Source organism: Schistocerca serialis, chromosome 1 (assembly GCF_023864345.2).
Source record: "Schistocerca serialis cubense isolate TAMUIC-IGC-003099 chromosome 1, iqSchSeri2.2, whole genome shotgun sequence".
NCBI lineage: Eukaryota > Metazoa > Arthropoda > Insecta > Orthoptera > Acrididae > Schistocerca > Schistocerca serialis.
Genome location: NC_064638.1, coordinates 118,445,865 through 118,458,418, shown reverse-complemented (window position 1 = coordinate 118,458,418; position 12,554 = coordinate 118,445,865). Strand labels below are relative to the sequence as shown.

Genomic DNA, 12,554 nt, shown 5'->3' with positions numbered 1-12,554 from the left:
TTTAATTACAATAGCAGGGCATTTCAACCGCTAGACAGATTTCCCGTCTCGCTTCTCCTTATATATAATTTTGAAAAAGAATTTTGTACACATAAATGTACTGATTTGTCTTCTTCTTCGCAGTCGGTTTTAACACACGGTGTACAGTATTAGAAAAGATGTGTGTATTGTTAACCGGCTAATGACAAAAATACTGCTACGTAGTGTCAACTTTGTAATGCTACTCGTTACCAGATTAAAAATAGGCGAAATAATGCCATTGGCGTTGGTATCCTCACAGATTCAGCAGCTGAGAGGTTTCCCTCATACACCTGACACCAATAATTCCAAGTGATTTACTCATTCATTTTGAGCGACTTCAGTCCCAAACAAGGTTTCGTTTTCAATTACAGTAAACAAGGCTCAAGATCAGACATTAAAATATGATGGAACTGTTTTCCGATGAAAGGTTTTCGCATGGCCAACTTTATGTCACCCTTTCACAAAGTGGTAGTTCAGAAAGCAAGTTATACTCTTACTACATAGTATTCAGAAAACGAAAAAATATGTTCTGGATTTTCGTAATAGTACTGTGTACAAACGCTTTGAAAAATCTTAAAAACTATAAATCCAAAAACGAAAACAAAGGAGTCTTTCTTATTAGTACTGATTATTATTTATTATAATGTCGACTTCCATACCTTTAAAGGGCCCGAAGTGGCAACGAGGAGCCGAAATGTGCGTCCTGACCCAATTATATGGGATACCCCAGATTAAGGCATACATTCCATTCCCAAACACATTTAGCAGCTGCAAAGCATTGCTGGTATCGCTAGTGGCTATACACACTTTAACTGGCATAGCTTTAGGTAACCCATGCTTTTCATTTTTTAAATTTCTGATTCATGTCTTGAATTTGAGCAGGTAGTGGCGAATACTCTGTTCAAGAATCACAAGAGGAGGAAGTATACTTGGAAAGGGCCAGGATATACGGCAAGGCTTCAGTTAGATTACATCATGGTCAGACAGAGATTCCTAAATCAGACATTGGATTGTAAAGCGTACCCAGGAGCGGATACAGACTCAGATCATAATGCAGTAGTGATGAAGAATGGTCTCAAGTTTAAGTAATTAGTCAGGAAGAATCAATAATACGCAAAGAAGTGGGATACGGAAGTACTAAGGAACAAAGAGATGCATTTTAAGTCCTCTAAGGCAATAAGGAATGGCTCAGTAGGCAGTATAGTTGAAGAGGAATGGAAATTTCTAAAAAGGGCAATCACAGAAGTTGGAAGGAAGAACAAAGGGACAACTGCGAAGAAACCATGGGTAACAGAAGAAATACTTCGGCTGATCGACGAAAGAAGGAAGTACAAAAATGTTCAGGGAAATTCAGGAATACAGAAATACAAGTGGCTAAGTAATGAAACAAATAGGAAGTTCAGGAAAGCTAAAACGAAATAGCTGCATAAAAAATTTGAAGGAAAAAGAAATGGTTGGCGGAAGGACTGACTCACATACAGAAAGATCAAATTAAACTAAAAGGAAGAGTGGTAATATGAAATGTGCAACAGGAATTACACTGATAAATGCAGAGATGAGAGCGGATAGGCGGAAAGAGTACAATGAAGGCCCCTATGAGAAGGAGGATGTGTCTGTATGATAGAGGAAGAAGCAGGAGTCAATTTAGAAGAGATAGCGGCTCCAGGAGAATTAGAAGGAAGGCTTAATATCAAATAAAGCAGAAGGGGTAGATAACGTGCCATCAGAATTTCTTAAACCATTTGGGGAAGTGGCAACAAAAGGACTATTAATGTTGGTGTGTACAATCTATGAGTCTAGCGATGTTGTTGTTGTTGTGGCCTTCAGTCCTGAGAGTGGTTTGATGCAGCTCTCCATGCTACTCTATCCTGTGCAAGCTTCTTCATCTCCCAGTACCTACCGCAATCTACATTCTTCTGAATCTGCTTAGTGTATTGATCTCTTGGTCACCCTCTACGATTTTTACCCTCCACGCTGCCCTCCAATACTAAATTGGTGATACCTTGATGCCTCAGAACATGTCCTACCAACTGATCCCTTCCTCTAGTCAAGTTGTGCCACAAACTCCTCTTCTCCCCAATTCTATTCAATACCTCCTCAATAGTTATGTGAACTACCCATCTAATCTTCAGCATTCTTCTGTAGCACCATATTTCGAAAGCTGCTATTCCCTTCTTGCCCAAACTATTTATCGTCCATGTTTCACTTCCATACATGGCTACACTCCATACAAATACTTTCAGAAACGACTTCATGACACTTAAATCTATACTCGATGTTAACAAATTTCTCTTCTTCAGAAACACTTTCCTTGCCATTGCCAGTCTACATTTTATATCCTCTCTACTTCGACCATCATCAGTTATTTTGCTCCCCAAATAGCAAAACTCCTTTACTACTTTAAGTGTCTCATTTCCTAATCTACGTAATTCCCTCAGCATCACCTGACTTAATTCGACTACATTCCATTATCCTCGTTTTGCTTTTGTTGATGTTCATCTTATATCCTCCTTTCAAGACACTATCCATTCCGTTCAATTGCTTTTCGAAGTCCTTTGCTGTCTCTGACAGAATTTCAATGTCATCAGTGAACCTCAAAGTTTTTATTTCTTCTCCATGGATTTTAATACCTATTCCGAATTTTTCTTTTGTTTCCTTTACTGCTTGCTCAATATACAGATTGAATAACATCAGGCAGAGGCTACAACCCTGTCTCACACCCTTCCCAACCACTGCTTCCCTTTCATATCACTCGACTCTTATAACTGCCATCTGGTTTCTGTACAAATTGTAAAGAGCATTTCGCTCCCCTGCCACCTTTGGAATTTGAAAGAGTGTATTCCAGTCAACATTGTCAAAAGCTTTCTCTAAGTCTACAAATGCTAGAAACGTAGGTTTGCCTTTCCTAAATCTATTTTCTAAGATATGTCATAGGGTCAGTATTGCCTCACGTGTTCCAATATTTGTACGGAATCCAAACTGATCTTCCCCGAGGTCGGCTTCCACCAGTTTTTCCATTCTTCTGTAAAGAATTCGCTCTAGTGTTTTGCAGCTGTGACTTATTAAACTGATAGTTCGGCAATTTTCACATCTGTCAACACCTGCTTTCTATGGGATTGGAATTATTCTTCTTGAAGTCTGAGGATATTTCGCCTGTCTCATATATTTTGCCCACCAGATGGTAGAGTTTTGTCAGGACTGGCTCTCCCCTAGCTGTCAGTAATTCTAATGGAATGATGTCTACTCCCAGGGCCTTGTTTCGACTCACGTCTAGCGATATATCATCCGAATTTCCCAAAAATATCGTACACACATTTCTGAGGACTGCAGGAGCTGGAAAGTGTGAGAATTATCGTACAATTAGCTTAACAGCTCATCCATCCAAGTTGTTGACAAAAATTATATACAGAAGAATGGAGAAGAAAACTGAGAATGTGTTAGATGGCTAACAGGTCGACTGTAGGAAAGGTAAAGGCACGAGAGAGGCGATTCTGACGTTGCGACTAATAATGGAAGCAAGACTGAAGAAAAATCAAGACACGTTCATAGGATTTTTCGAGCTGGGAAAAGCGGTCGACAAGGTCAAATGGTGCAAGATGTTTAAAATTCTGAGAAAAATACGGCTAAGCTGTAGGGATAGATGAGTAATATTCAACATGTACAAGAGCGAAGAGGGAATAATAAGAGTGGAAGACCAAGAATGAATTGCTCGAGTTAAAAGGGTGTAAGACAGGGATGTAGTCTTTCGTCCCTACTGTCTAATCTATACATCGAGGTAGCAATGGTGGAAAGAAAAGAAGGGTTCAGGAGTGGAATTGACATTGAAGGTAAAAGGGTATCAATGATATAACTTGCTGACGATGTTGCTATTCTTAATGAAAATGAAAAAGAATTACGTGATCTGCTGAATGGAACGAACAGTCTAATGAGTACAGAATATGAATTGAGAGTAAATCGAAGAAAGATGAAAGTAATGAGAAGTAGCAGAAATGAGAACAGCAAGGAACTTAACACAAGGATTAATGGTCATGAAGTGAACGAAGTTAAGGAATTCTACTACCTAGGCACCAAAATAATCAATGACGGCCGAAGCAAGGAGGACATGAGCCAAGAGAAGTCTACTAGTATCAAATATAGGCCTTAATTTGAGGAAGAAATGTCTGAGAATTTAAGTTTGGAACACAGCATTTTATGGTAGTGAAACACGGACTGCGGAAAAACCGGAAAGATTGAGAGCAGAAGCATTTGAGATGTGGCCGACCGATAAGGTAAGGAATAAAGAGGTTCTACGAGGCATTGGAGAGGGAACGAATATGTGGAAAACACTAACAAGAAGAAGGAACATTATGATAGGACGTCTGTTAAGACACCAGGGTATAATTTCAGTGTTCTTAGAGGGACCTGTAGAGAGTGAAAACTGTAGAGGAAGACAGAGATTGGAGTGCACTTGATACTTGAGGACGTAGGTCGCAAGTCTAACTCTGAGATGAAGAGGTTGGCAGATGAGAAGAATTCGTGGGGGACTGCATGAAACTAGTCAGAAGACTGATGACTCAAATAAAATCTTGAACCATTCTAAAACTTCAAGACGTTTTGGAATGCTTATACAACTATATCTCCGTAATTTATATACCATATTCCTTTTTAACTGATGAGGTAGTTGCCCAGTATTTCTGAAATGTGTTTCTGATCAAATCTACATTGTTTCTTCCCTTCTCGACGACATGTGTATATTGTTAGATGGAAGTACAGAGGATTACCACTGTTTTCGAAACCTCCGATCGCTGTCCGCAAACACAGAATGGGAGTCGTGCGGGGTTATGAGGAGGAAAAGAACAGGGTCTCTTAGTCGGAGAAGTCTGCAGAGCGTCTCTGATGTTCCCGGCTGCCAGCAGATGAGTCGTGCAGATAGCGCTGAAGGCCGTGGCAGCATTTGTGGAGAAGAGCTCAGGCGCTGAGGAAACTCTCCAGTGCGCGGATGGGGAACATTCCTCGATAAGCATCGTCCACAACGAGGAATACCTCACATCAGGCATCTGTAACTGGTATCATAAAGGCGGAAATACTGAGACAGAACTGGCTGTTCCGTCCCATTACGTTATCTCCAAGGTACGCAGAATTCCTTTATTAGTAATGACACATTGATCTTCGTAACTATTTGCTCTGATACCGAATTAATGCATATCCTCATCCCATTTGTGCTATGTTGCCCTCAAATTTCAGAACAAATGTTCGTTTTACGTGTGACATTATAATATAAAATCTACGAGCAATCGCATATGGTGAGTAGTTTGGAGCTATTGATTTCCAAGATCACACGTGGACTGAAATGCAGGAGGATCTGCAACGAATTGACGCATGGTGCAGGGAATGGCAACTGAATCTCAATGTAGACAAGTGTAATGTGCTGCGAATACATAGAAAGAAAGATCCTTTATCATTTAGCTAGAATATAGCAGGTCAACAACTGGAAGCAGTCAGTTCCATAAATTATCTGGGAATAGGCGTTAGGAGTGATTTAAAATGGAATGACCATATAAAATTAATCGTCGGTGAAGCAGATGCCAGACTGAGATTTATTGGAAGAATCCTAAGGAAATGCAGTCCGAAAACAAAGGAGGTAAGTTACAGTACACTTGTTCGCCCACTGCTTGAATACTGCTCACTGGTGTGGGATCCGTACCAGATAGGGTTGATAGAAGAGATAGAGTAGATCGAACGGAGAGCAGTGCGCTTCGTTACAGGATCATTTAGTAATCGCGAAAGCGTTACGGAGATGATAGATAAAGTCCAGTGGAAGGTACGGGCTTTTGTTGAAGTTTCGAAAACTTACCTTCACCGAGGAGTCAAGCAGTGTATCGCTCCCCCCTACGTATATCTCGCGAAGAGACCATGAGGAAAAAATCAGAGAGATTAGAGCCCACACAGAGGCATACCGACAATCTTTCTTCCCACTAACAATACGAGACTCGAATGGAAGGGAGAACCGATAGAGGTACTCAAGGTACCCTCCGCCACACACCGTCAGCTGGCTTGCGGAGTATGGATGTAGATGTAGATGTAGACTTGGCTGCACAGCCAATGAGCTAACGATCGTTCTTATGGAAATACGCAGTACGGGTTGCTTGTATTTTGTGTGAAGAATTGATGCTGTCCAAGAACGATCAAAGATGGCGAGTAAACTTATTTGCAGTGACAAGATGTTGATGAAACGTTGTGATTGGTTCGTCACTGCATACGATCGCTCTTGTAGAAGCTCAATGCAGGTTTTGCGAATGTTCGTGTGACGAATTTAATATGATGTATTTTATTTTTGTGTGTCAACTGAGAGTTCTTATGTCTGCTTGAGAACAATCGTACCTCCCACCATAGGATTGCGCCCCTGTTTGCTGCGTTGTTCCCCCAAAAATCAGATGGGGACACCGAAATCGTTTTGAATAGATATTTCAAAATAGTAGTTGTCACGCAGTCCATGTGCGGCATGAGTATGAGAGTGTCGTATGAGATTGGTCATTCCAGGAGCAACGGAACATTTCGCCTCATCCCGTACGTACCACTGACTTGAGAAACCATTTAGATTAGAAGGGGTTCGCATCGTGTCCTTGTAACTTAATTAATGTAAATTTGTGTAGAGGGCCCAGTGAAAGTGATATTTAAATGACCATCTTACGTGTATACAACAGTAATTCCATCCTCTGTCCTTACACAGTAACCTCATAACACAGTAATATGAAATCAGAAATTACGAAAATTAAGGATACCATTTGGTGCCTATCTCTCGGTTACCTGGGTTCTTTGGTTGCTTGTGTCACCCCCCCCCCCCCCTCCGTCCTTTGTATTATCCGTAGCTAAATAGATTCATTGAATTATCATCAATGCAATGAGCTATTAAACAATTCAGGCTGTCCTTTTAGTGGGTTATTGCCAAAAACTGAATCAAGGAATGTAGCGAGAGTATGAGTATCAATGCAAGCTTAAATCACCAGAGTCAGGCAACGACCTTTGACAGATTCGAGAGATAGGTGGTTGTGGTAAGTTCCTATGGGACCAAACTTCTGATGTCATCGGTCCCCAGGGGCGCGGCTACTAGCCCGCACGGCCCGAGACAGAGGAAAACTTAGTCAATCGAATTGTCCACAAGGAAGAAAGACAAGCAAGAATAACGGTACTCTTGCAGTACCATCGCATTAGCTACTGAGTGTCGGTAAATACAATGCCTATATTTGTTTTGTAAATAAAAATCACCTTTCCTTACTGCAGTGTATTTTATTTCTTCCAGGCATATTCAGTGGAATCTAGAATGATACAGTTTTGTTTTGATATGCGATATTTGTAGATTATAAAACAGTTCACATCTTGTTTTTTACGTAAATAAGTGATTACTTATAGTTCTTCGCGGTTTTGTTTGGCCTCTGCGTTCCCTATCATCTGGTCACATGACAGAGGTCGCACTTATGAACCATAAGCCCGCGCGACCGTTACGGTCGCACAGGTTCGAATTCTGCCTCGGTCGTGGATGTGTGTGATGTCCTTAGGCTAGTCAGGGTTAAATAGTTCTAAGTTCTAGGGGACTGATGACCTCAGAAGTTGTCCCATAGTGCTCAGAGCCATTTTTTAAACATAAGCATGTTTTCATGTTATGAACCTCTTCACACACAATTTTCATATTGTTTGCCCTAATTGCTGTGGAGGACTAATAGTCTTCTGTCCCTAGTTGTATATATTTTACTGAAAACTTGTTTAAAGTCGTAAATACTGTGTGTTCACTTTGTATCATCTTGTTTGACTTCTTTACGTACATGTTACCAACCTAACGGAGTATATGCTGAAAACTTATATATATATATATATATATATATATATATATATATTCTTTTTTCCATTTCCAGGAGTGTATATATATATATATATATATATATATATATATATATATATATATATGTATATGTATATATATATATATATACACTCCTGGAAATGGAAAAAAGAACACATTGACACCGGTGTGTCAGACCCACCATACTTGCTCCGGACACTGCGAGAGGGCTGTACAAGCAATGATCACACGCACGGCACAGCGGACACACCAGGAACCGCGGTGTTGGCCGTCTAATGGCGCTAGCTGCGCAGCATTTGTGCACCGCCGCCGTCAGTGTCAGCCAGTTTGCCGTGGCCTACGGAGCTCCATCGCAGTCTTTAACACTGGTAGCATGCCGCGACAGCGTGGACGTGAACCGTATGTGCAGTTGACGGACTTTGAGCGAGGGCGTATAGTGGGCATGCGGGAGGCCGGGTGGACGTACCGCCGAATTGCTCAACACGTGGGGCGTGAGGTCTCCACAGTACATCGATGTTGTCGCCAGTGGTCGGCGGAAGGTGCACGTGCCCGTCGACCTGGGACCATACCGCAGCGACGCACGGATGCACGCCAAGACCGTAGGATCCTACGCAGTGCCGTAGGGACCGCACCGCCACTTCCCAGCAAATTAGGGACACTGTTGCTCCTGGGGTATCGGCGAGGACCGTTCGCAACCGTCTCCATGAAGCTGGGCTACGGTCCCGCACACCGTTAGGCCGTCTTCCGCTCACGCCCCAACATCGTGCAGCCCGCCTCCAGTGGTGTCGCGACAGGCGTGAATGGAGGGACGAATGGAGACGTGTCGTCTTCAGCGATGAGAGTCGCTTCTGCCTTGGTGCCAATGATGGTCGTATGCGTGTTTGGCGCCGTGCAGGTGAGCGCCACAATCAGGACTGCATACGACCGAGGCACACAGGGCCAACACCCGGCATCATGGTGTGGGCAGCGATCTCCTACACTGGCCGTACACCACTGGTGATCGTCGAGGGGACACTGAATAGTGCACGGTACATCCAAACCGTCATCGAACCCATCGTTCTACCATTCCTAGACCGGCAAGGGAACTTGCTGTTCCAACAGGACAATGCACGTCCGCATGTATCCCGTGCCACCCAACGTGCTCTAGAAGGTGTAAGTCAACTACCCTGGCCAGCAAAATCTCCGGATCTGTCCCCCATTGAGCATGTTTGGGACTGGATGAAGCGTCGTCTCACGCGGTCTGCACGTCCAGCACGAACGCTGGTCCAACTGAGGCGCCAGGTGGAAATGGCATGGCAAGCCGTTCCACTCGACTACATCCAGCATCTCTACGATCGTCTCCATGGGAGAATAGCAGCCTGCATTGCTGCGAAAGGTGGATATACACTGTACTAGTGCCGACATTGTGCATGCTCTGTTGCCTGTGTCTATGTGCCTGTGGTTCTGTCAGTGTGATCATGTGATGTATCTGACCCCAGGAATGTGTCAATAAAGTTTCTCCTTCCTGGGACAATGAATTCACGGTGTTCTTATTTCAATTTCCAGCAGTGTATATATATATATATATATATATATACGTTTTCAGCATATACTCCGTACATATTTGGAAACATTCTAAAACGAAAGCATATGTGTTTTTTAACACAAACTTATGTTTTTTTAAATGCACCTCCTAAATATTTTCTTCAGCAATCCACAGCATGACAAAGCACATTCACAATGGCGTTGATTGCATCGCAATATTCCCATTACATCCGGAGATATTGAGACGCGAAGTTGACGCTTGAAACTCCCGACATGCACTGCTAACGCACGTCCTGAGGCTCAGGCGTGAACGCCATGCTGCCCGTAATCGCGATGTGATTGACATGTGTAATCACACCTCCATACTTATCAAGAGGTCCGAAACGAATAATACGGTCTGCTGCCATCAACTCTCATAAGCACATAATGGTTTCCCTCTTGCACGTTTTACGTATCTACGTACACAATATGAACCAGTACCGATCGGTGTACACCCGTCAGGTTGTCTTATTTATCCTGCACACCCAAAATAAGGTTTATCTAATGCGTTATATGACCCATTGTGCCTGTCGAGCAGGGCCTGGCTCTACCTAATCAAGTGTCCAACGTAGTTCCCACTCCTGCCACAGTTACCACTTCGCCTTGTTTATGATTTGCGACCCATGCAAACTCCTGTACTCCACCACCCTCCGAGCATCCCATTTGTTGTTGCTTTGGCGTGCAGTACACCGCTTGCCAATGTAGTCGTGCATAAGAGTAATATAGTGACGGCGCGGAGGTAGTACACATTGTGAATAAACGTTGTGTTGTGGAACTTATACTGTACAGTATAATGTACACACATGAAGATATGGTAGAAATGCTGCTGATCTATGGAGAATGTACGTTGACCGGAAATACGTTATGAGATTGCTTGTTTGTTGATAGTACTGTTAGCGAACATTATGATTATTAAGCTAATATGTCTGTTTTCTACCCTACTCTACATACCTGTACTGTACCCTGTTGCAGGTGGACGAAATGCTGTTCAGGCAGAACGACTGTACAGAAGACGATTCCCTGACAAGCCATCGCCTTCGCGCCGGATGTTTGGTCGTCTCACATCTCGTCTACGTGAAACGGGAAGCTTAAATCCAAGACCTCGACATCATCCAAGAACACGCACAGATGAACGTGCTGAAGTTGCTGTGCTCGCTACCATAGCTGTGAATCCTCAGATCAGCACACGTCAAATTGAACGTGATGTTGGTGTGTCGAAATCAGGTGCACAGCGTATTCTTAAACGTCATAAATTTCATCCTTACCATGTTAATTTACACCAGGATCTTCATGGAAATGACTTCCGCAATAGAGCAACATTTTGTCGGTGGGCTCAGCAAAAACTTCTAATTCAAATTTTTTTGCAGATGTTCCCTTTACCGACGAGGCATCATTCTCCAACAAAGGAATTGTCAATATGAGGAATATGCATTATTGGTCCACAGACAATCCAAAATGGCTCCGTCAGGTAGAGCATCAACGTCCGTGGAAAGTTAATGTTTGGTGTGGGATTATTGGAGATACCATTATCGGACCTTTCTTTATAAATGGCATCCAAAATGGCAGACAATACTCCAGATTTATACGACACAATCTTCCTGTTCTCTTGGACACCGTACCTCTGAACCGGAGAATGGTCATGTGGTATCAGCATGACGGATGCGCTGCACATAATGCCTTACGAGCACGACGACTTCTAAACCGTAAGTTCCCTGGTAAGTGGATTGGACGAGGTGGCCCAGTTAGGTGGCCTGCCCGATCTCCGGACCTTACACCGCAGGATTATTTTCTTTGGGGAGCATTGAAGGATGCTGTTTACCAACATGAACCAACAACACCAGAGGACATGAAGCAACGCATTATTGATGCTTGTACAGCCATCAAAGAGGAAACAGTAGCACGAAGTACGGCATCCTTCATGCGCAGAGTGATCCTATGTATGCAAGCCAATGGGCATCACTTTGAGCATGAGATGTGAACGCTATGTTTAGTATGTAGGGCTGGTATCACAGTGGACGTTTCTACAAAGGGCCATTTTACCCAGTGATGTTAAGAAACATTTGTTTGCAACAATTTGTCATTTAACGCATTAGACAAACATAACATTGATACTTATGTGATAATAAAACTAATTGGTTAAACATGTTTACATTCATCTTCTATGTCCTACCTGAACTTCCCAAATCAAAACATTTTTACCTAAACAACGGTAAGACTTTTAGTCCACTTGCTCGTTTCTCTAAAACCATCAACATGAATTTTACTATTACGAGTGAATGATTAACTGTCACTTGCGCTAGATCTACAGTAAAGTAAAGCTTTAACGTTGAACGGCATTACCTTTTTAGTAACGGATTAACGATAAGCGAAGTTAACTTTGTGACTAACGTTGCGGTACACAGATATGTTACAGAACCGCATCACCCCTAGCCTATGGGATAAATACCTGTTGGAATGTACGACGTTAATGCAGGATGGCAGCAGACCGTATTATTCGTTCCGGACCTCTTGATAAGTATGGAAGTGTGATTACGCATGTCAATCACATCGCGATTACGGGCAGCATGGGGTTCACGCCTGAGCCTCAGGACGTGCGCTAGCAGCGCATGTCGGGTGTTTCAAGCGTCAACTTCGCGTCTTAATATCTCGGGATGTAATGGGAATATTGCGATGCAATCAACGCCATTGTGAATGTGCTTTGTCATGCTATGGATTGCTGAAGAAAAAATTTAGGAGGTCCATTTAAAAAAATAAGTTTGTGCTAAAAAACACATATGCTTTCGTTTTAGAATGTTTCCAAATATGTACATTCATGGGCCCCAGCCCTACATTGATACCGGTGAAAGTCGTTTTCCAGTAGCTGTTATTGTTCCAGAGATATTCTGGGTGGACAAGATAGCTGGGACACCCTATATATATATATATATAATGTGTGTGTGTGTGTGTGTGTGTGTGTGTGTGTGCGGGCACGCGTAAGAGAGAGAAACACTTTATGTGTACGTTTCTTTTTTTTATGTGTGTGTGTGGGGGGGGGGGGGGGGGACGGTGGCAGGGGAGATTCGGTGGTTATTCAGGCGAGTTGTAGATTTGAATATGAATGTAATAGCTGACAGAGTGTGGTTGAAAGTTTTGG

The 12,554-nt window shown here is 42.8% G+C and overlaps 1 protein-coding gene across 1 annotated transcript in view; it reads left to right on the top strand.

Moving 5' to 3' along the window:
- Nucleotides 1-5,003: 5,003 nt before the first annotated feature.
- The window catches only part of LOC126463532 (regucalcin-like), a 265,468-nt gene continuing 257,917 nt past the window's right edge, over nt 5,004-12,554 (top strand). The window contains exon 1 of the mRNA XM_050096166.1: nt 5,004-5,130. The gene's annotated coding sequence lies outside the window, so the exon portion shown is untranslated. The remainder of the gene's footprint in view (nt 5,131-12,554) is intronic.